Here is a 23,194-nt window from a genome sequence, read left to right as displayed (position 1 = left end):
CCTGAAACATGGTGGGTTCTTTCCCATAGCCAGTTTCTGAAATGGTCCTTCTTTAAGGTTTGGTGCAGTGAAGCAGTTGTTCATGCAAAGAAAACAGAGGAATAATGACAATACCAAGAGCTTTTATCTGCACCTTCCTGGGTCAGGTAAGCTCAGCTTCCTTCTTCCCAAAATCACTCACCTCAGTAGCAGTGAACATTATATTCACACACTCACATATCTTCTGTGCAAGTTCCACGTGCTTTATGCCATCACCCCCCTCCATCCCCAGTGCCTGCACTGTATCCTGAGCCTTCACTTGAGATGTTCACAGTCATCCTTGGCAGCCTCCCTTGGCAGGCAACCATGGGCTGGCCTCTGCTGCTTGGGCTGTCACATCCTTGCTCCTTGTACTATATCTGCTCTGGGGATTTCCGTTTCCAGGACCAGCTGGAGAGCTGGGGTGTGCGTGCATGAGCCTCCACTGCTCACTGAACCCTGGCAAGGGACGTGTGCTTTTACTCATCAATTCTCCTCACAGCACTAGGAGAACTTGCTTTGTTTCTGCTGTGATGGGTGCTTTCTCTCTTAGGAGAATTATAGTGCTATTAGTCTGTGAAAAGGGCCAGTACCCCTTTTGGTTATGCAGTGGCTGGTGTGATACTCGTGTGTGATGGACTGGTGTGTAACACTTTGCTTCTGAAATGAGAGACAAATCTGAGGATGGTCTTGAACACAGTTGCAAAGAAAGCATAGATATCAAAGTTTAATGGGAACCCAGGTTTCCTGATGGTAACTTGTTGTGCTAACAGCAGATTCATTTGTTTCCTAATTAATCAGAAGGAGTGTTCTTTTTATTTCAGCCATCTGGTGGAGAGCATGTTGTTTAGCTTCTTGCTACTGCAAATTGGAGCTACACAGGAAAAAGGATGTTTCAACTTCTGTTTTTGGCTTGTTTTTCAAGGTTGAGTCAGTATAGAGCACGTTAAAACATACTGTAATCAGTTGCAAAGTTCATCTCTCAAGGACTGCAAAGATTTAGTTTAAATTGTCCTTCCTGAAAAGACAGGGTGGTGATATTGATTAATTGCTTGTTATTGCTTGTTTTGTTCCATATAATCAATTGTTAAGACAATAGAATTTCCTTAGTGAAGTACAGAACTATTCTAGGATACCCAATTTGTTACCACTTTGTAGAGAACATTCAATGTCGCTTTTACATTTCTTCTTTGGATTAATGTCAAAAGCATGTTGCCTGTCAAACAATTTGTCGTTGAGTGTGCCATTAGCTTGCTAACTCCTCACAAGGATTTTAAAACATTGCATTTTTTTTCCCCCTCCAGAAGTCCCTTTAGCACAGCCTTTCTTTGGAAGCTATATTGTTCTTGTGGAATATTTTCTGAGGAGCAGTCTGTCCCTATGTGATGTTTACTGTATTTTTGCCTTGCAGCCAGCAGATTTTAGTACAAACTTGCCTGGGGGTGGCCTTGTCCTATTTTCCTCTTAGATGGTTCTGGCATTTATAGAGCTTGGGAGATCGTGCTTCTGAATTTTCCAGTCTGAAGAGCTCGAGCCAAAACAGCAGGGGAGATAGCAAACCTGTACGTTGTTTGGCTTACGGCAGCTGGGCCTGCTTTTCCTTTGACCTAAAGCAATGGCAGCTTTTCTTGGCTTTTGTGTGGAGGAGGGGGAAGTGAGGAAGAGGAAAGCTACGTGAGGAAAACTGCTTTATCTCTGTGATTGGAAAAAGCAAACCTTATGTCTGCCTCAACAATCCCTCTTTTGGCACCACTAGCAAAGGTAACTCCAAACTGGCACATAGAGATTGTCTTTGTTGGAGTTACTTTATAAGGGCTGGTTATTCATAAGAAAAAAGACTGTATTGTTTTAATATTGCATTAGCATTTTTGAAAAACAAACTCTTTTTATATTGCAGTACCATAGCCCTTGCAGAATGGACTTTATATTAGGGGACTTGGCAGTTTTTAGTGACATCTCATAGCTTCCCATCAACCTGTGTTTTCTCCCTTACATTATGGTCACTGAAATAAAATAGCCTTGCCAAGCAGGGCCCACAGTCTCCACTGAGGAATGAATTGTGATGAATGATTGTGGGAATATATGAAATACCCTGCAGATGGGTGGCTCAGAGGACATAGCAACTCTTTGAGGTTTGGATTTGTGCTTGAAGTGCCCTTCTTGTCTTTAAACACTGTCTCTGTAGTCATACCCTCTAAATGAGGTTTCCTGTGGAAATAAATTTCTCAGGTTCTGCCTTTGAGGTGTTGTTGTCTTGTATTTATCAGCAGACGTTTCAGTTAAGTTTTGCATTTGTGTAACAGAAACATTCAATTGTGCCATAAAGTCAGTTTATTCCTAGAATAATGGGTTTGCATGTGATTATTGGAATCCTGAGCTTTTGAATTCCAGGAGAATTGAGAGTTCCCTAAAAAGTTTGTGAGAACAGCAGAGCGTGGTGAGGCTTAGTACATGCTTGAAGTGGAACACAAAAGAAAACAGCCTGTGTGTGCCAGGAATTTCCAAGGAACTCCTAGTGATTAAACCAAATTAAAAGCATCTTATTTCCGAAGTGATAAGATTCCTGTTTAGATGTCTGCACTGGTGTGGGACAAATGGGTGACGGATCCTGAGCCTCCCCAAGCTGAAATTAGAAGGAAATAAAAATTTTAATCTTTGTGCATGGTTCAATGTTTTCTCCCTTTATGTTGCTCCATAGTTTTTCATTCCTGATACGCGTGCATCTCCACAATGCTTGTTGTAAGAGAAGCTCTTGTTTCTGCTGTAGCTCTGGCAAGAGCTGACAGTGCAGAAGCTGCATGGCTGCTCCTTCTGTGAGGAAGCTGTTGACCAGCTTCTTAGCACAAATTCTTTTCCAGAATAAGAGTTTTCTTAATTGGCAACTTTGATGAATTTCCCTCCTCCCCTCTTGTCCCCCTCTGAGTTGGTCAGTCTCGTATGCAGATCACGTTTCCTCCTGAAGGGAGAAATATATGGGCCTATAGGTGGATGCAGGAAGCAAGGAGAACATTAGAGCAGGTGCATGTTACCCCTAAAGGTTTCCTGTTGGAATAAGAATTGTTAGCAGAAAGTTGGTGCTGTAGAACCAGCCTCTCCAGTCTCTCTTGGCTCAACAGTGTGAATGCCTCAGGCTGTCAGAGTGGGCCAGGAAGGAGCTGAGCCTTTCAGAAAACATGCTGGCTTCAACATCATTAGGTGTGTTACGTAGGCAAGTGGTCCAGATCTGCGTAGCTGGTCTATATTTATTTTCCTCTCTTCTCTCCATTCAGCAAGTCCATGTTGCAGTAGGAGGCTTTCTTTCCTTGTTAGTCTAATTTATTACCAACATCCTCACCTTTTCAAGTTTCACTCTATGTGCATAAGGAGACAGTTTAAATTAGATACATGGAAAAAAACCCATCATCCATTCTGAGGTGATAATTTACCTCATTTTCCTTTAATAATAACCTTTTTTCAGTAGTGGATTTCTTTGTTTGGCATGAACTTTTTCTGCTTTTTCTTGCATCTCAGTGGGCTGTAGTGGATCCTTGTTTCACATCTTCCCTCTTTTTCAGTGACTGTCCAAATTCTGAAGGTAAGACATATTCTCTCTTGGACTTAGGACTGCTCCTCATCTCACTTTTGTCACTAATTGTAATAATTCCTATAATTTGTCTTCTCATATTTAATATTTCTCCTGTTGCCCTTAGGAATCTATTTCCTTTCAATGATAATCTTACTCAGGGAGGCTGTAATGATGACTTACTAATTTCTCTGTTCTTTTAATGTTCTCAAGAATGTCTTCCTTAACATTAGGTAGCAGATCTGGTACATTTTTTGCTGGTATTAATTGCTGTGTAACCAAGTGCCCTTGAAAGTCAGTTATGTAAATGAGCAGCCTTGAGCTGGCCATAAGAATGATGTTGGCTTGAGTTTTAATTTAATAATTGAGGAATTGGAACATAAAATGGTTCTTTAAATCTGAAATAGGATAGAGTCATATTCCTTATTAGACAAATTCTAATTGCATGAACTGTATCAGCAGTTTTGCATTTAGTTTAGGTGATCACTTTGTGTGCAGGTAAGCACTTTAAATGGTCATTGTTACCTGGTTACTATTAGAAAAAATGCCTTGCATTCAGTTGCCTTAGGTATTTTTAGTTGAGTATTCTGACAGAAATTACTGGTTTGTTGTGACTTTAAAATAACAGATTCTTTCTTGAAATATATTAATATAATTTTTTTTTTTCCTTTATTAAGTTAGCAATTGTAAAAGTTGCTGTAAAAGTTTCTTGTATTTTTCCTGAAGATATATCATACTTGAATCCCTTGGCTTATTAAAAAGTCCCTGAGTTCTGGACAAGGGAGGGCAGGTACCTCATGGTTGTTTGGGCAAAGGTTATAATTTATTGTTACAAACAATATATGCAAAAACCAGTGGCTGCAAAGTTATTTGCAAATACAGGCTTGGCAAACCTCCTCTGGAATTCGGAAAGGGTTTTCCAGCTCGACTTAGTCATTTTTTCCCAAATGTCTTGGCATAACTGATCACTCAGGAGTGACATATGGTAGAAACATGCTCTAAGGGACAAGTCTCCCGGATGGCGCACAGCACCACACAAGATAGACAGATGGTGGCTTATTCAACCTTGGAAAAAGTTTAATCCTACATATTGGCACGTCGGCCTGGGTACTGAGAGAGAGGCACACACATGCCTGTGAAATCTCAGGCAAAGCTTTTGTGAGTTTGCTTCCTGTTACTGAAAGAACTAGAAAGACTGAGCTGATACTATCCCCAACGAGTATCTGCAAAATTATGGGCTCAACATGCTGTCCAGGAAAAGTTACATTCACTTGAAAAGTGGAAACTCCAGAGGCAGCAGGACAATGCAGAGAATAAAATTTGGTGAACTTGTCACAGCTGTTTCTAGACTAAAACATGCTTATTCAACAAAGCTGCTGAGTACTTATTCACCAATAGCTGTTGATTAATTCAAGTGTCTAGTAGGAGAAAAGGGTATTTTATGTTTTTCATGGTTTTAGTTCTGTTTCAGGAGTTGCTACTGGCTTTGTGTATTAGCACTTCACATCAGAGAAACTGTAGCCTTTCTCTTCCCTTGGTTCTAACAAAAAGTTATGCATTCCCAAATGGTAAATTTAAATTTATAGCTGAAAATGCTAACATTGCAAGTTTGTAGAATTTTTTTTTTAAATAAGGAGAGGAAATCACAACTTTCACTCTAATATCTTCATGTTTAAGACAGCGAAGAGAGAGAGAGACAGAATATTTGACATGGAAAAATAAATCTGCTTTGAATTCTTTCTGGGAACCAAGTAGTTTGATTGGTCGATTGATTGATTGATTGAACTTCTGCTGTTGGGGCCATTTTCTGTAATGATCTTGAAAATACTGACCCATTGAAAAGATAAAAGATTGCCTGCCAAACTTTTTCCCCCACTTTCTTTTTCTTGTAGATCACACTCAATATTCACAACTAGAAGGAAAAGCAAGACTCTTCTGACTCTCTGGACTTCAAGGATATCATTATTTTGTATTGGATGAATTTAAACTAGACAAGACTTCTTTCTAAAACACTTGGAGAAAGGTAAATGTATTTCAAACAAACAAATCTTTTTCCTGTAGAGGACTAATGTAGTCAAATTAATCCCATTCTAGTAACAGTTCAACCATAGTACATCACAGAATCATCATCTTTTGGATACTTTGTGTGTGTGTGTATATATATATATATATATATATATTTAGTAATTTTTAGATGTTGAAAGGTTTTGATTTATCAGCCCTTTTATATTTCATGGAAATGTACTTGTTTCAACCAATTCTCTTACATGAAGGAGGTGGGGAAGGAACAGGAAAGAGAAGGGAGATGCTCACTTCATCCAGCATGGTAATTACTTGTATGGATGGGGAAGTCCCAGTTAATGTTTCTGTTCTGCCTAATGAGTAAAATTACTTGAGAATGAGATCCTAGCTAGTGAACTATAAAGTCAAATGGCTCGAGCAGTACTGATTGACGCACACATTTTAAGATATGATGTGGCTTGGGAGACCCAGAGGGAGCTGCAAATAGAGAGACTAATTCAATAACCTGTTGTCTATTGTTTAGGATACGCATTGAAGAAATAAGAGATGCCAAATCCTTACACTTAGCTGAGGGTGCTCTTTTGTAATATTTATATGCTTACTATTGGCCTAGTATAAACAAAGATTTGCTCTTCCTGTGGATCTGAGTACCCTTCAGGTATTTTATTTTTGTCACCCTTTTCTTTCTTTTGCTGCATGTCATTGTAAATAGGTAGCCAAGCCTGAGTGCCCACAGCAATTGTTGCAGAACTACTGTGCCCTTTCTATTTTATCCTTTTCTATCTACTACAACTAATTACTATAGGACTTGGTAAATAAAAATTTTAATAAGTCTATTTTGTGCCCAAGTGCAGTCAGAAAAATGTGGCAGACATCAATTTACTCTCTGTCGAGACCCTAGGGATGTTTCTCACACACTTCACAGAAGCAGAGAGTATTTTTGTGGCCCATCCAGCCCTCTGTGGCAGAATCCTGCCTCAGTGTCAGGAAGGATGCCTGTGGGCCTTACAAACACCATGTATTTGTGGGAGAGAGCTACACTCTGATGAGATGATTAAAATTCTGCAGATCCACAGCTGACACCTTTTTGACCCAAATCTGAAGTTCAGACTTGGAAATACTTCAGTCCCTTGAAATTTTAGGTCATGCTTCATAGAATTGCAGTTTTCATAATTTATAGGCTGAGCGTGATGGTATAATTGTTGAGTCGCTGAGCGTCAGTGTGTGTGAATCAGCCATCTGCTGTCAGGGCTGAGTCTTGTATCTCCCTGGCCAGTGACAGGGGAGGTCATTATACCATGATGAGACTCTGTCAGATGGGAATGGTTCAAGGTAACAACATGGCAGTGTCCAAAAAAAGCCTCTTTGCTTGCTGGTAGTAATGACATTTAGAGGACTGAGCCAGAGGACGAGGAGTTTTAATAGAGGAATTGTGGAGACAGAGATGTGAAGGGTTTGCATGTTTGAGAGGAACAAAGGCTGGTTTTTGTAGCAGGGTTTTGAGTTATTTATGGAACCAGATGAGGAATAGAGAAACTGTCTACACAGGAGAAAAGCAGACCTCAAGATGTGGAAGAGAAGCTGCACTGAGTCCTTAGGTCACTGACCTAAGAGTGGTAAGGAAGCAGATCCAAAATGCATGTGGTCTCATTTTATTTTGTCTAGACTTGCATACCTTGTACACTTCCCAAGTGGAGAGTGATTTGGTATTTTGGAACTTGTACAAAGCTTCTGCATGTTTTGCTTCAGCCAGTGAATGTCCTGGAAACCCAGCATACCCTCAAGGTTAGATCCTTGTGTTAAACTTGCTGTAAAATTTGGGCAGGATGTGGGTTAGCACTAATGATGGGATCCTGTGCCATCTTGCTCTGCCAGGTCCTTTTTCTTTGGTGATGCAGTAATCAATACCAAAGAAAAGTAATGCAGAAACTAAAAAAAAAAATAAATGTTTTACAGGAAATAACTGATTCAAACCATCAGAGACCAAAGACAGTTGAGAAAAGCCAGACACATCTGTATGTGCAGCAGTGGGGATTTTACCAGTTCTGCAAATTGCTGCTGGGCTGTTGAGAGTTGAAGTTAAGGTTGAGCTGAAATATTGAAAATTAGGACTAAGACATGTTTCTGCACACCTCATAGAATATATTTAGACTTTATTAGCTGCAGCTGATTCAAAAATGTACTCTCAACAGGTGCAGCCAAACAGGAGGGAAGAACAATTTAAAAATCCTCATTTATGCATTAATCCAGTGGTAGGAAAATGTGAAGTTGTAATTGTCTTCTATACTTCCCTCCTCCAACAAGGATAGTTTTTTTAAAATATTAATTTGTAATTTAGTATTTAGTCTTCTTTCTTTCTCCTCCCCCCAAAAAATCTCCTCAAACCCTGATGGTTTAAAAATGATACCATGCAGAATTGATGTAACTACCTAGGTTGTGATGGGCATTAGGAGATGTGATACACCTCTCCTAAAATCTTAAAAGCAGGTAAAGCTGAAAATGGCTGCGTTCACTTTTATGCTGCCTATCCCCCTTTGTTCTCTCTCCCTCCCCCTTCTGCTTGTGCTCACTTGCTCTCTCTTTAGTATAACACAGTTGAACAGCAGTGAAGTGTAAAATGTGCTTTTGCCAAGGTCAGTTTCTTGTGATTACTCGCCTGTGGCAACTTATGCCAGTTGCAACAGACTGAGTCTCAGCAGTCCACAAAGTCACACTGGTGCTTATGCAGAGGACACCCAGTGTAGGTTACAGTAACCATAGTCTGCAATAGCTCGGATGCTGCTGAATTTTAGCTGCTTTATTTAACTCTTCCCATCTAGCTTGTGCTTGCTTCAGTGGTTTGGAGTCTGTGCCATGAAACACGGGGTTGTCCTGGTTCTCTGGAGACCCTCGAGGAGGATTTTGGGTTGATTAAATTCTTCTTGTTAGATGTTGTTTCTTTTCTATACTGGATGGCTCAAATTTCAAAATTTCTCATAAATGAAGAGAAGATAACTCTCTTGCATATCTCATCATGAACACATGCATCTTCTAAATATTGTATTTTTTTTGTGATTGGCTTGCTTTTTGTGGAAGTCATATACTGCCCTATTGACATTGACACAAGAGAAGTTGTTTATCTACACAGCTTGAAGTACTATGAAAAATTTTAAGAGTTAGTTTTTAAGCAAAAATTTAAAAGATGAGACACAGTCTTAAGTGTTGTGCACACTCATAAGCATAGAATAATTTTTTGTTTAGAAGATAAAAATTATTTGACTCTGAGATAGGGGAATGAATGTGAGATTCCAGAACATTCCCTTTAGTGATTTACCCACTTCCATGTGGTACCCAGTGGAATTAAAGGTAAGGGACCTCTCATTCTCCTTTCTCATGTATGAGCAAACATATCCCTTTATGGAAAAATGTTGTATTTAGAACAGAAAAGTATGGACTTCCTGCATTGTTTGCTTATTTGTACTATCAGCAATATACAGGATTTTGTTGTCATTCTGGAAATAGTTACCTTTGGAAGAAGTATTTAGCTCTTGAGCTGTGTGATAGTGACTTAGAGGTTACTTGTCTGTCAGTACTGGCTAGCAGTGAGGCAGTAATTAATCTTGATGGTTGACTGAAGGGCTAGAGCTGAACTTTGGTGACCTCAGTGAACTTCAAAATTTAATTGCTTAAAATGTATTATGCATTTGATTAATTTTGAAAATATATGTTGCTGTATTCTCTCTCATGTTTGCTTTGGAATGATTCCTGAGCCACAAGTAAAATAATGTCTCAGCAATTCAGTCTTGTCCTGTAAACACGCTCACATAAAACACACAGGAATATTCCTGTTGTGCTCAGTGAAACTCCCCACAAAACAATATGAAGTACTTAATCCTGTATTTTCAGTTTAGTCTTCCTTTCAAGCTTACAAGGAGTGTTTTTCTTAAAGGAATATGTTATTTGTTGCTTTTTTGCTTACATAGAAGACTGTTAAATTAGTCTTTTGTTTCAAGACTGACATTTGCTTGTATGGTTTCCATAATTTATATGATTCCATTGGTAATCCAGCCCCTTCCTTTTGCTTTCAATAACATTTGTATTGGCCTAGCTCTTATGGAAGAATAGGCTGTGAGAGCTGTGTTCAAGACTTTGTGCAGATTGGTCTCTCCTTTTAGCTGGAAATTCATGGTAGGAATGAGCAGTGTTTTGTGTGTGTGTGATGGGGTATATAGGCCTGCAATACTTTCAGTGATTAGTGTCATCTTCTAATTGTTAGAGCAGCAGTGGAAATGAGTGTTCCCTGTAGGAGGAAACAGCTGTACTAGAAGAAGCTGTCTTCAGTCAGCTGAAAAATGAGCAAATGGGTGTTCTTGGGTGAGGTAATGCGGAGAAGAGGCATTGTCTGTGCTTACCAGAACCTGTCACATCAATTTTCTTTCATCCTAAGGAACTTGTGGAAAGAACTCTTCAGGCACCAGAGTTTTTTTTGGAACATTCCCAATGACGTATGTCCCTGCAGTGGGCTGCTGCATGCTCTGAGGATTTCCTCACCAGTACGTTCAGCACGAGCAGGCAGTTGACAATTGAGATGGAAGAAATCTTCACAAACCCCAGAACTCACTCAAATCTCCATGCTGAGCTCCTGATTTTCAAAAATTCATTAGAACTTCACTATTTCTCACATTCTCACCTCCTGTATTCTGGGTGACAACAGAGATGCATTGCTGCACACATTAAAGGTAGATGTCATGGGAGGTTTGGACGAGTGATATTCCAGACTCCTTGAAATCCTGCAAGATTTGCAACCTAATTTTTCTTTTAACTCATGGGTAGAGATCTGAAAACTTGTTAAGGGATTTGTTCATACTATTCCTACTCGTTTTAGTGGGGGTTCTCCAAGTCAGTGTCCTGGTAAGTTTAAAAACATTTACTGAGCTAAGAGAGATGTGCTGAAAATAAACATTTAACATATGGATAGAATCTTGCTTTTATAATGCTCTTGCAGCCTGTGAGTACCACAAGAGTTTTCCCTTTCTATAGACAGTGACTACACTCTTGTAGAAGCAGAGGAGTGCCTACCTACTCATTGCTTTATTAATAATTAATGTATTAATTTTATTAGAAACAAACTAGGGAAATGAGCAGTGAATTTGTGTTGTTCAACAAAACAGTTCCCTCTTTTTTTTTTTTTTTTTAAACACAGTATTTCTTCTGCTTTTCTTGGCAACAATAGCAGTATCTCATATCATACGTGTTCTGTTCACATTCCAGGGAGTATTTGAGGACTAGGACCCAGGTAAAGAGAAGTCAATGAATTTAGACAGAGAAAACATTCTCAGGTTCCTTATAAAAAAGGTTTATTCTAGATAAAGGTCTGCATTAATCTGAGGGGGCAGTAACTCTGTAGCAGTTATCACACCCATGTCCTTGGAAGGTGAAGAAGAGACCAGTAGGTAAATCATGAGAGTTTCATTGTTTCCCCTTTTAATGGCAAGTTTAAGTTTCTAAGAGCTTTTAGTAAATGTAAATTTTACATTTCAGTTATGATAATACAGCATGATTCTTATAGTTTCCTTCATCAGATGGGCAAAATTCAGTGATTAGAATGTGGGATTAGGAGGCAGGGTCTCTGAAAATTTGTAATTTATGGGTTTGACACCTGAAATCACTGTATAGAGTAGGACAGTCTATAACATGACTTTAGCATCCCCTGGGGAAATACTGACTATAATTTCCTGCCTCATGGGTGTCTATGAAGATTAACCTCATGGAATGAGTGAAGTATTTATTAATAGATGATAGTTATTGATATGTCACCTACTTGTTCATAGCAGTGACATTGCTAATATATTATTCCTGAGGGGAATGTAAATGAGCAGATAAGCCAAAGTACATTCATTCAAGTAATTTTCATCATCCTGTTCAAAAGCATGTGTATTCAGTAGTGGCCATGTTATAACTTACTGTTTGGATGATTTAAAAATACTAAAGAAAAAAATGCCATGAAATACGGAGGGAGAACTCAAGGTCGAGCTCACTTATTCTGTCTTCACATCACAGTGACTGGAGTGCCTTTGATAATCTTCCTTTAAAGGCCTGACAGTACAGGGAAAGCAGCATACATTTAAATCCAGCTACATTTTAGTAGTTTAGTCTTGTTTTTTGTACTGCATATTTTCTGCAGTACAGGTATGATGTATGATTAAATTGTGAAATGTCCAATAGCAGCATGGCTTTTAATTTTGTTTTTTTTATTTCTCACATTTTTCATAGCTGAGGTTAAGGATAAAATATTTTGCCAATCTATTTCCAGTGTCAGAGCTGTTGCTTGGACTGCCATGAACATGTGGGAAAATGAATATTACTTTATATTTCTTTCAGTGGTAAGCTTGAAAGATACGAGTCAATAGCAAGGTCATACAGGGTTTTGAAAGAGGGTTTTTATAGATCCTATTACTATATTATTACTTCCTTATGAAAAAGGGTCTCTGGTCTTTATTTTTTGTTTCTTTATTGATTTAGACTTGTGTATATATTCTACTATACTTTAAATATTAAAAATATTCATGTCATAAATTTAGGCCTTTAGGTCTAAAGTGGGATTACTGCACAAAGCCTCTGGTTTTGGGTGTGGACAGAAAGAAAGACATGAGATAAATATGCAGTGCATAGGGGAGGGAATGCCCTTGAAAACCCAATTTGCTACAAAAACTGTGGCCCAGAGGTAATTTTGACATAGTGCTTAGTATTTGATCTGTTGTCTGAAAGTAGTGGTGATTTTTCTTGTTCCTCTTGCTTCCTCTGCCATCATCTCATTGAACTCACCTCCTTTTTTTAGCACTGCAGTCCAGTTTACCTAAATATTACATTTGAAAAAAAAAAAAAGGGGGGGGGGCAAATTAAGCAGCTTTAGTGAATCTCATCTGCTTTGATAAATTTGATGCTGGCAATGACTGAGTTGAGCCACAGTTGGTCTTCTGTTGTGGTTTCAGTCAGAAAGGTCCCATTCCTTTTGCCCCTGTGGTGGACACAGAGCTTGTGCCCTGCAGCTGTGTAGAAGACAACTCAGGAATGTGACCCAGGACACTCAGTGACCTCTGCAAGATTTCACTGCCTGCAGGAGCTGCTGAAGGCTATTGGTGTGGCTTCAAACCCTTGTGGTGAACACACATAACAGAAATATTCAGAATGAAAAGACACAGTGCATTTAATGTAATGTTTTTCTAATGAGACTTTGAATTTCTGTTTTATGTTGTTGATGGAGCTTTTTCTTCCTAAAGAATTAAACCCGAAGCAATGACTTATGAATCATACTTTGTGTCCCACTTACAGAGTAGCTTGACTCATCAGTGATTTTTCTTCTGGCATGATTTGGGGGGAATGCCAGTTATTTTTTCATATGTAGTTTTTAATTATTATTGGCTGTGGGATAAAGATAGAGATGAAGGCAGTCCAGCTAAACACCTGATTTTATTTAGGTCTGTGCTTCTAAAGAGTCATGACATACAATATATTGTTGTATGATTGCTTGAGAGAGACAGGGGAACATGGCTTTCTGATTCTTCAGTGATAATATCAAACAAGCAACAAGTGAGTACTAAGAACTCATTATTATGCTTTTAATTTCTTTAACCTGTTATTTTCCAGATGTATAAGAAATTTAAAAAAATAAAATAAAAAAAAAATCTCATGTCTGGAAAGTATCTCCTGCAAATAAAGCCCAAAACACAGAGCTTCTGATTTCTAGTTTTTCGTTAAGCTGCTGATGATCTCATGATAATGTGCATTTGTACACAAATTATACTAGTCATGTAACTTCTGCCATTCTTAATAATCTTTCTTTTATTGGGTAATGTTATTTTTAATGTTACATTCATCTTGTAATATAACCAGATACACAATACTTTTAGTGCTTGTTTTGTGGGAACTTGAAAAGCAAAACTCAACTTCTATAGTGCTTTCTAAGTTTACAAATTTATACTAATCTAGAATTAACACATTGAAACACTATAAGAATATTCTCTCTTATTAAGAGCAACCATTTAGTTTTTCCTCTTTTAAACTGTTTTGTACTTACTTTTTTCCTATAACCAGTAAATACTCTTAATGTCTTTTGTAGAAGCTATAAAAGCTTTTAGTTAGGATTCTCAAAGCCTTTTGGTTTTATTTGCATGCATTTGTAAGTGTTGGTGACTGAATTCTTACATACAAACAGTAAATTTTTTAATCTGTTCCATATCTCGAATCTCTCCTCCTCACTATACATTAATTGCCAGAACTTGACTCGAGGGATTTGTTTCATGCAGCATAGGACTTTTTCACCAAATTATCTGTGAAATGAAGCTATACAAGGTATTCCCTTAAGAAATTGAAGTATGTATTTTTCTGCTGTATATGAAGACTCAAAAAGTGTATCTTCACAGCATGCCCAATCAGTAGGTGCTTTATGCTTTAACTGAAGTGAAATTCTGAAGTGATATATCTTTAATTGATGATTTAAAAGTTGTTGGAGCAACTAGAGAAGACAGAAATGTGACAGATGTGTAGGATATGCACATGCATAGGCTGTGGACAAATTAATGTATCATAGATAAGAAGCACAGATTCTCTGCAGGTATGTGAGAATGCAGACTCTTCTGCATCCTGTTGGCACATGGTCATTCATCTATGGGGAATGAAATCCATGTGGCTGAATCAGACTTCTTAAATTATTGGCATTAGTTTGAGCCAAATACTTCTTTTGCATTACACAACGAATGGGAAAATTTTCGTGCCAAGGAAGGAACAGAACTGAGTGATAAATGTGACAGTAATATTAATTATGGAGCTTTTCACTGGCATGTAATCTTCTCTGATCTGACCAGCAGATAACTTTTGCCTCCTTTCAAACTGACTAAGCAGCCACCCTTAATTCAAAAAGTAAAGAAAAACTCGCTCTCCAATTCCCCATTTCTGTTCTCTGCTGGAGGCATCCAGTTTTGTTGATAATGATCTAATCTGTTGCATAACCAGAGAATACTGAGCCTGCTGCCATAGCCTGCTTCTTTCTTGGCACTGTTGGGAGGTTTCAAAGAGAGACTGTGTGTGAGGCGACTGCTCCACCAGCAAGACCAAGGGGATCAAAGCCTACGTTTAGAAATGGAAAACAACAGAAAGAGAAGTGCTTACCACACAGTTGCAATCCTGAAACTGAAACCAGTCTCCCAGGAATGAACTATTTTGGAGCTGAGGAAAATTCATTACAAATTGTACAGAGCAGGAAAAGATAATGGATTTTTAAGGAAAATTCATCAAGATTTTATTTTGTACTTTGTTGATATGGGGGAGACAGACTATTGTTGAAAAAATGGATGTATTGACAATTATATAAATTTAATTGATTTTGCATGATTTTATGCTGCATCACATTTTCTTCTTGGCTCTGGTAATGTTTTCAATTAGGAAGTTTTCAAATGAAATCAGTTGCAAAAATTGCTTTGAGAAAAAATAGGAAAGTTTCTGTCCTGGTTTCAGCTAGGGGAGGGAAATCCTTTGAAGGCTGTGTAGTTGTTTCAAGATTACATATAATGATCTTGGGAAAAATGCAGTGGGCTGTGGTGTGGTTTGTTTGGTTTTTTTTGTTTTGTTTGTTTTTTCCTTCTTCTTTGTTTTCAATTTCATAATAAATGGAAAGAATTTCTCTCCACATTATACCCCAACTTTTTGGGTGATAATTCCTGATTGTTCAGGAGATATCTAATTTATGAGCATCTAATTTATTTTTCAGTGGTATTAATGAATCAAGGTTGTTGTGCCTTGTATTTTAAGTACAGGGTCAGATGTTATTTTATTTTCACTTGCAATTCTGAATATTTGTCCTTAATTACATATGACAATGTTTATATTTACCTATGCTAATTTAATGAGCCCTTGGAAATGTGGAGATCTGAGCTGTATGGTATTAGGGAAACTCACTGCAATATACAAAATGTTAAGCAAAAAGAAACCATGAGACTTTCAGAGTGCAAACTTAATGGAGTGTTCTTGGCCACAGTTCATTTGTCTCTATCATTTACTATGCTTTTTACTATGGTTTTTATGGCTGGGCAAATGACAGTAACAGGTTTTTTTTCATGCTCATCACCTCCCTACAGAAGGGAGGCAAAGGCAAGTTGGAGGTGCAGTCTTACTCTGCCTGCTGTCCTTGTTACTGTGGAATGTTCTGTGGGATGTGCCAGGTTAATGGTAGTGACTGTGCCTCTCATTCCAGTGGTGGCCTGGTAACTGGCATGTGTGTGGTGTTTCTTTTATGCTGTGAATCCTAAGAAAAGCCTCAAAGCACAATGTGATCACTCTGGATAGAAGTGCACTTTATCAGGGTGCAGTGCTTTAGTGCCTGCTTTAGTTTGCACACATAAATCCTTGAAACATGATTCAACTCGAATTTTGGTCTCCAGTGTTAGAAACAGTCCCCTCTACTTTAAAAGCAGATTCCTTACTATGTATATTTGCAAAAATTTAAGTTCTGATGATACCTTGTCCTCATGCAGCCATAGTTGTGACAGCTGGTTCCTAGGACTGCTTTGCTGTCCATGATGGTGCACGTTTCTTCAGGGTTCCTCCTTGGAGGTGGGAAAAGAAGGAATGATTGGTCAGATCAGACCCTTTTAGGACATCAGCTGTATTTTAAAGAATATGAGCAATCTGGATCTTTTGAAAGATGTGTGAGATATATTTAGAAATTATCCTGAGGGTCACAGAAGATATCTTCTTTATCCAAAACTACCCCAGACCCTTTCTTGGAAACACCGGTCTTTGAAACTTTTTAAATAAAGTCTGTCTTTTTAACAAGGACTAAACGATTTTTTTCTCTCGTCTTTTGTGAAACAACAGAGTTGTTCTGACTGAAATTAAAATACCTTAAAGATTAAGACAAGACAGAGACTTGGCATGAGAAAATACAGACTCATTTTTAAAGCTAAGCAGTTTTAAGGGATGAACACTTCTCTGATTCCTAATTGTAATGCTGAGAGTCAGCTGCATTGATCCTATCTCTTGCTGGAGAATCACTACCACCAATTTACTAATTGCCATAATAATGTTACCTAGTACGTGTTAAATTGCTGTTTAATCTTTTGTTACATTTTTTTCTGTTATACCTTACTAGTAAAATAGATCAGCAGCAGAGAAATTGTATATGCTTAGAGGACCCTCTTTTTGTCCTCTTTTTTGGGTCACTGAAAGCTCTTGCTTTTGAGAGGCTTTTGTACTTTGTTTTTATGTTGAGGGCATTTTTGACAGGGAGTCAATGCTCAGATTGCAGTTTTAGTTACTATGGAGAAGCTTTCCCACAGAAAAGCTTATGCTCTATTTTCTGAACACTGAATTTGACCAACTTCCTCTTAACTTGCAGTTCTGAAGTTCATTTTGTACCAGTTTTCTTTAGACTGAAAATTCTTTTGGCTCAGACATACTTCCTCTTAGCCTTTGCAATTTGCAGTGTCCTAATGGAAAAGGGAAAAGATGAGGACTGGGACAAAAGAGGAATATATCCTGAAAGCCTGCATATGAGAAGGGAAATGAATGTAGCTGTAGTCTGATTGTTGGGTTTTGTTGAAAGAGAGCTATGGCATGGCTGTCTTGAAAGTGAGTTTATTGGAGATTTCTAGTACATTCTAATATATGTATGTTAGTTCCTCCACTTGAGGATAATGGTTTCCTTACACAAGGTGCTTGATTTTTGGGGTTTCCTTTTTATGTTGTGCAGCAGATAAGAGTTGTTTAAGTTAAAGTTTGTTTCCCTGGGAAATACGTCCTGGTTTTGGGCTGAATGGCAACAACACATGCACTTGGGTTCATATTTAGTTGTGGGGGTTTTTTGGTACTTCCTGTAGTTTTCTTTGTGTCTGCTATGCTGAATGCTGTTTGAAGAGGGAGCTACATTAAGGTGTAGTTCAAAGTGGCAGAAAACCATATGAAGCTGAGAACTTGATCCAGAAATAGATTGTGAAAGGTTCTGAAAGCATTTTATTTTCGCCTGCTCTGTCAGCGTCTTTGCTGAATGAACACTTACTCTTAAGCCCACTGTTCTCAGACTGGTTGGATTGTATTTTTTTCTTCAATTTTTGCAATTTTTTTATCACCTCCTCCAGCAATAGGAAGGCATTAATGCAGCCTTTGAAAGGCCCAAGGGTTTGATAGAATTGTGCTGCAATGCGGGGTTTTCTCCTGATCCTGTGCAGTCACTGTGATGTGAAGGGTAGGAGCCTTTTTGTCTTCATCCTTTTATTTCTTTTAAATCACCCATTAAATACCTGAGAAAAAGCAGGTTGTTGGGGAAAAAGTTTTCTACATAGTAAGAAAAGTTGGAGAAGAGATTCAGAGGGGGAGCAGCTTTCTAGGTTGCGCCTAGAGGATTATTCCGATTTAGGATGGACTTTAGAACATAGGAATAAACCTCAACATCTTTTCCAATTACTAACTGAAGACAGATCAATTTCTCACTAATTATCTGTAAATGCAGAAGCATTTTAGGGGGATTTTCACTGGCTATTGTCAGAGTCTAAGACATAATTAACACTTTCTGGTTCCATTTTTTTCAAGGTGCTGTATAGGATGAGGAAGGAGTGGACCCTCTATAGAGAGTCTTAAGGTTTCAAACATTGGAAGAATAACAATATTATCAGACAACCTGTGAGGAAAGAGAGATATAAGAACTTCAGATCACACTGCAGCTGATCTTCAGATATTGAGATTAGAACCAAGGTAGTTTTTTGTGTCTCCTCTTTTTCCTATCTGTGTAAATATAAACATATTTTTATTCTGGAATTTCAATACTGAAATCCTTAAGTTAAATCTGAAGTTCTTAAACGACAAAGAAATTGTTTCCTGAACAGATGTGAGAGTAATCCTGAGGACTGTTAGGTTTTGCTTCCTCATCCTCTCTTTTGTGGGTCTGTCTCACTGAGGTTTGGAAGAAAAAGCTCATGAACTCTTCCAGCAGATAAAGGCTGAAGCTTCTTATGTATAATCACAAGCAGGCTGACAGAGACACTTTATCAAAGTGACAGTTATTGTGTACAGAAGATTGGTGATAGACAGGAAAGATTTTGTTGTGAAGTCTTTCCCAAATCATGAACGTTTTCAGTTGTGTAACCTTTTCTAGTTAAATTAGTGTAAATCTTGAAAGCACAGGACATCATGATTGCAGAAGATAAATGTTGTTCTGCTGTATTGCAGAGCTTAGCCCCTGAATTTGGTATGAGGTACGATGTTCCCTGCTGGATTGCAAAGCTGAAATTGGCTCTTAATGAAGGATCATCTTGAAAAATCCAATTCACATCCATGTTTCTAATACCAGCCATGCCTCTTGTATTTTTGCTACAGCTGTCAGCTTGTATCTTTTTGTGTAAAGGTCTTGGATGCATCAACACTTCTATTAAAGTTTATAAAGAAAGCAGTGGTTTGAATATGTGTGGCTGTAAAACACATTTCCTGCATTTGTCCCGACAAATTGCAGACTCTCTTGAATATTTGATCCTCAGGTGATGCATATGAAAGAAAATGTGAACTCATCATTTGTATCCAGACATTTCTCAGTTTGGTTCTGTGGAGAGGAAAAGCAGCAGGGACAAAATACTAAAGATTCATGATGTCATGAAGCTGAAGTAACTCACTGTGTTGTGTTATCATTTAATAACTTGACAAAGTTTGTGTAGTTTTTGTTCTGTTTTTTTGGAAATGGAGTTTATTTGCTTATAAAGCAATGGCTCTAAAATATTTACAGATGGACTGTGATAACTTGAGGTGTTCCAGTCTCTTCCTCTCCAGTCTTTACTGAAAGTGTGTGTTAGAGTACATTAGCTACAAATTGATAATTTCTGTTTTCTTTCCAAAATTCTGTTTTTGGAAAGATGCTGGTTTCATTGTTCATAGTAAGCATTTGAATATCTACTGTCTTAATTGATGTTTTAGGTCAAATCTTAATAGAAAAGCTTAGAAAATATAGATAAGCACAGTTTCTGCATGCATTACTATTGCTTTGTAAATGTTGTTTTTATAGTTTATCAGAATTATGGAGACTATTCTGATGGAAAAAGTGTTTAGGACTGTACCTGATTTAGAATTATGTGCATGTATTTGTATCATGTTCATCGCATCAGAGGAAGAGACATCACTAGCCATTTTATAAGAAGCTGGTTTTATTTAATACTGGTTTTATATTTATTATGCAAATGATCTTGTATAAACCTTAATTTACTTGCCTTAAGTACTAAGAAAATAACATTTTTAGGTAGCATTTTAATTTAGTTGCTCCATTCTGTACTTACAAAAGGGTTAGCTATGGGAATGTGTTTTATGGAGTTGTTGGGTTTTTTTTTTAATGACTTGGCATTGTGTAGTTGAATAAATAATTTGCATTGGAAATGTGGAAAAGTTAGACTCCTTCACTCTAGCAAGCTGGTCTGCCTTTATGTCTAAGCTAGTTCAGAAGAACATATGTTTGCATACGTGAGGAAAGCAAATATTCAAAACATTACAAAAGAAAGGATTTCTTACATAAATATTCAGCGATCCACTGTGGGTCAGCAGTGTCACAGAGAGTGAGATTTCTGAGTTTTAACAGGTGAATCTTACAAAGACTTCAGTTTAAAAAAATAACTTTAAATATGAAAGAAGAGTAAATCTTTCCTGTTTACCTTTAATTTTGATCTCATTTTACAGCTTCTCAACCATACAGTGATTAGATTTGTCAAAGGTCTTCCATATAGCCTGAATGTTAGGCATGATGGCATCTGCTCTAGGAATGCTGAGAGGTCTCCCAGATGTAGGTGGGTAGAGGTATCCACATGACTTAGACCCTCACTGCCTACACATGGAAAACAACTTTGTTGTGGCATCTGTGATATTTTAGCAGCATAAATTTTTAGTTATGGCAGATGTATATTAGAGACAACCAAAGCTTTCTGGTTTTCCTATACAACTTGGCACAAGATCAGGGAAGTTCTGTTTTGAACTTCAGTACAAAATGGAAATCCTGTAGCTGGCAACTATTTCCAGACATAGTGTGCTTTAGAAATTTATTATTGTCTCCTGAACTAGTTGTTTCTTTTACCTGCTTTAGCTTTTATTTTATTTGGTTGATGTGGCTTTGTTTATGTGATGATGCTCAAGACCTTATGACTTTGATCTCCATTATAAGGAAAATTCAGGACAGGACTTGGTATTTTGTCTTCAGTTTTTTAAAAACTGTAAGTACCTCTTTAAGTACCTCTGCAGCAGAGCACAGCTTGACTGACGTCAGCCTGATGGTAGAAAAGTTTGCTTTGAAATGGGGTTTGGTTTAGAGCAGGAAGGACTGATGTGGTCTTGTAAGGGAAATGTGATGAAGGAGCAGGGAATATTTCTCCTGTTATGGAGAAAGTTGTTATGAGACCTTATGCTTTCCGTAATTTTTCTTGGCTATATCTGTGTGTTTTTCTCTGTATTACTGAGCAGAGTTCTGTATTACTAAGTTCAGAGTAGTGGTTTTGTGTTAAATTCAGTTCAGTGCATATTCATCAGCATTTTTTGTTATTTGGAAGAAATTACAGTCTTGCAGAACTGAAAAATGTAGTTTGAGATTTTTCTGAACTTGGAACTTTTCCTCATTGTTAGTACTTGTTTTAATTTTTAGGCAGCTCATCAGTTGAATGCATTAGTGTGAACACTGTGTATCTTCCATACCTCATATGTGCTGCTGTGTGGATCATGTTCTCCTCCCTAACAAGAGACATCATTGGAATAGGAAATACTAACATTAATGCCAATTACTTCAGAAATGCTGGGAGTTTTCATTGGAAGAGACACAAAATCTTGTGCTGCAAGGCTTAGCAAACCCCTAAGATCAGTCAAGTGGGCAAAGTTTTATACGTGTGCAGGCTGATGTGCCTTGATTTGTTTCTGAAACATACAGCTATAGCTGTTGTCTGAAGTTATGTGATTAAATAAAATATAAGTGTCTAGTACAGCAGGATCTAAAGAATCCCAAAGGATTGAATATGGCAGTTGCTCTGTTTATATATTACCCTTTGCCCCCTTGTTTATCACCTATGAAATTGATTACGTTTTCAGTGATATTAAATTATTATTGCAGCCTTAGACTTAAGATGCAAATTATACTTTTGATTAAATCTTCATTGATTTCAGGTGATGTATGAATTTCAGTCAAAGTATATGAAAGTAATATTTTAAAATGCCATTTCTATAATGTAGTATGACTACCCAGGCAATTTTGCTGCCCTTCTGATGATTGAAGAAGCAAGGTTTTCTTCCCTTGGTATGTAATAAAACTTGTAAGATGCATGGAGAGCATTATAGCTTGAATAAGGAATAACTGTGGAACTGTAATTAAATACAAATTGCAGTGCTAAAGCGCACTCAACAAATTATCACTTGATAGAGTTTTCATGGTTCTGAGGAGGCTCTTTTAGATCTAGGTAAATTTGAATGCTCTTGCTTTAATTCTGCACTTCTGCTATAAAAACTTACTCTGTTGCCAGCTTTCTAGTTTTTATTTTTAGTGTGCTTTAGACTTACTAGGTTTTCAAAGGAAAGGTGTTTTTTTTTTCCCCCTTAAAACTCAGAGAAACTCTTGCTCATGATTTTATTGTTTCTTAAATGAAGCCTTGGCCATCAGGGCATGATTCTTGTTTTATTAAAGTGCAGCTGCTGGGCAGTTCTTGGGGGCTCACTGGGCTTCCATTCACTGGAGAAGTGTTCCAGGCTGTAATAGCAGTCTTTGCCATGCACTGACAGTGTGTGACATAGACAGATCTATAAAAAAGCCATACCAAGGAGCAACCTTGGAAGATGAAGAACTTGTGTTTCAGCATAAGGTCTTTGTTCTAAAATTTCTAATTATAATGTTGAGGATTAAGTTAAAGATAGAGAGAGATACACTTAAAATACAGAACTTCAAAAAATTTAATACGATTTTTGTTTAGTTTCATTTGAATTTGCCGTTGCTGCCTTATAACCAGTCTTCTTGCTTAGATTGATATAAGCACACTTAGTGCAAAATGAACTTCAAATTTCAATGCACTGGCAATAAGAATTCTAAATAATCAGTGTTTGAAGGTACATTAATATTTTATATTGAATTGTTTATTAATTGCCAGAGGGATGTTTTAGTTTTCCTTTTCTTTTGGGAAATTAAAGTACTTGTATGAGTTATGACAGACTGATGCCAAATATCTTGTCCACTGAAAAATTCTAGTAAACTGAGGTCAGTCTGACTAAGATTTTTTTTTTTTTTGGTGGGGATGCAGCTGCTTGGCAGTTAATGTGACCAAAGGAGATTGGTAGTGGTGGTGGGATGGCTTTCATACATGCAGATGGGTGTTTCTAGTGGTTCTTCTTCCTTTCCATATTCTTGATGGAATGTGAAATACTAGATTTGGATTTCATCTTAATACAGCTGAAGTTTGGTCTTGTTAATCATGAGGTCCAAAGTTTGTATCAGTTGGAATTCTCTGGAAAGATACATCTTTCAAAGCTGTTTTTTCTTCTAAAATACTACTCTAATTTAAAGAATTCATGTCAAGCTTGTAGATCAAAGACAGATTATATAGAAGCACATTACTATATTACTAT

The 23,194-nt window shown here is 37.5% G+C and overlaps 1 protein-coding gene across 3 annotated transcripts in view; it reads left to right on the top strand.

Annotated features, from left to right (window-relative positions):
- The window catches only part of LDLRAD4 (low density lipoprotein receptor class A domain containing 4), a 282,043-nt gene that overhangs the window by 37,767 nt on the left and 221,082 nt on the right, over positions 1 to 23,194 (top strand). For 2 of the 3 annotated variants that reach the window (XM_079302394.1, XM_079302392.1), the window contains exons 2-3: positions 5,473 to 5,603; positions 18,164 to 18,325. The gene's annotated coding sequence lies outside the window, so the exon portion shown is untranslated. The remainder of the gene's footprint in view (positions 1 to 5,472; positions 5,604 to 18,163; positions 18,326 to 23,194) is intronic. The other variant, XM_079302393.1, reaches the window with a different exon arrangement.

This window comes from Erithacus rubecula (genome assembly GCF_903797595.1).
Source record: "Erithacus rubecula genome assembly, chromosome: 3".
Taxonomy (NCBI): Eukaryota; Metazoa; Chordata; class Aves; order Passeriformes; family Muscicapidae; genus Erithacus; species Erithacus rubecula.
This window is presented reverse-complemented; position numbering and strand designations above follow the sequence as displayed.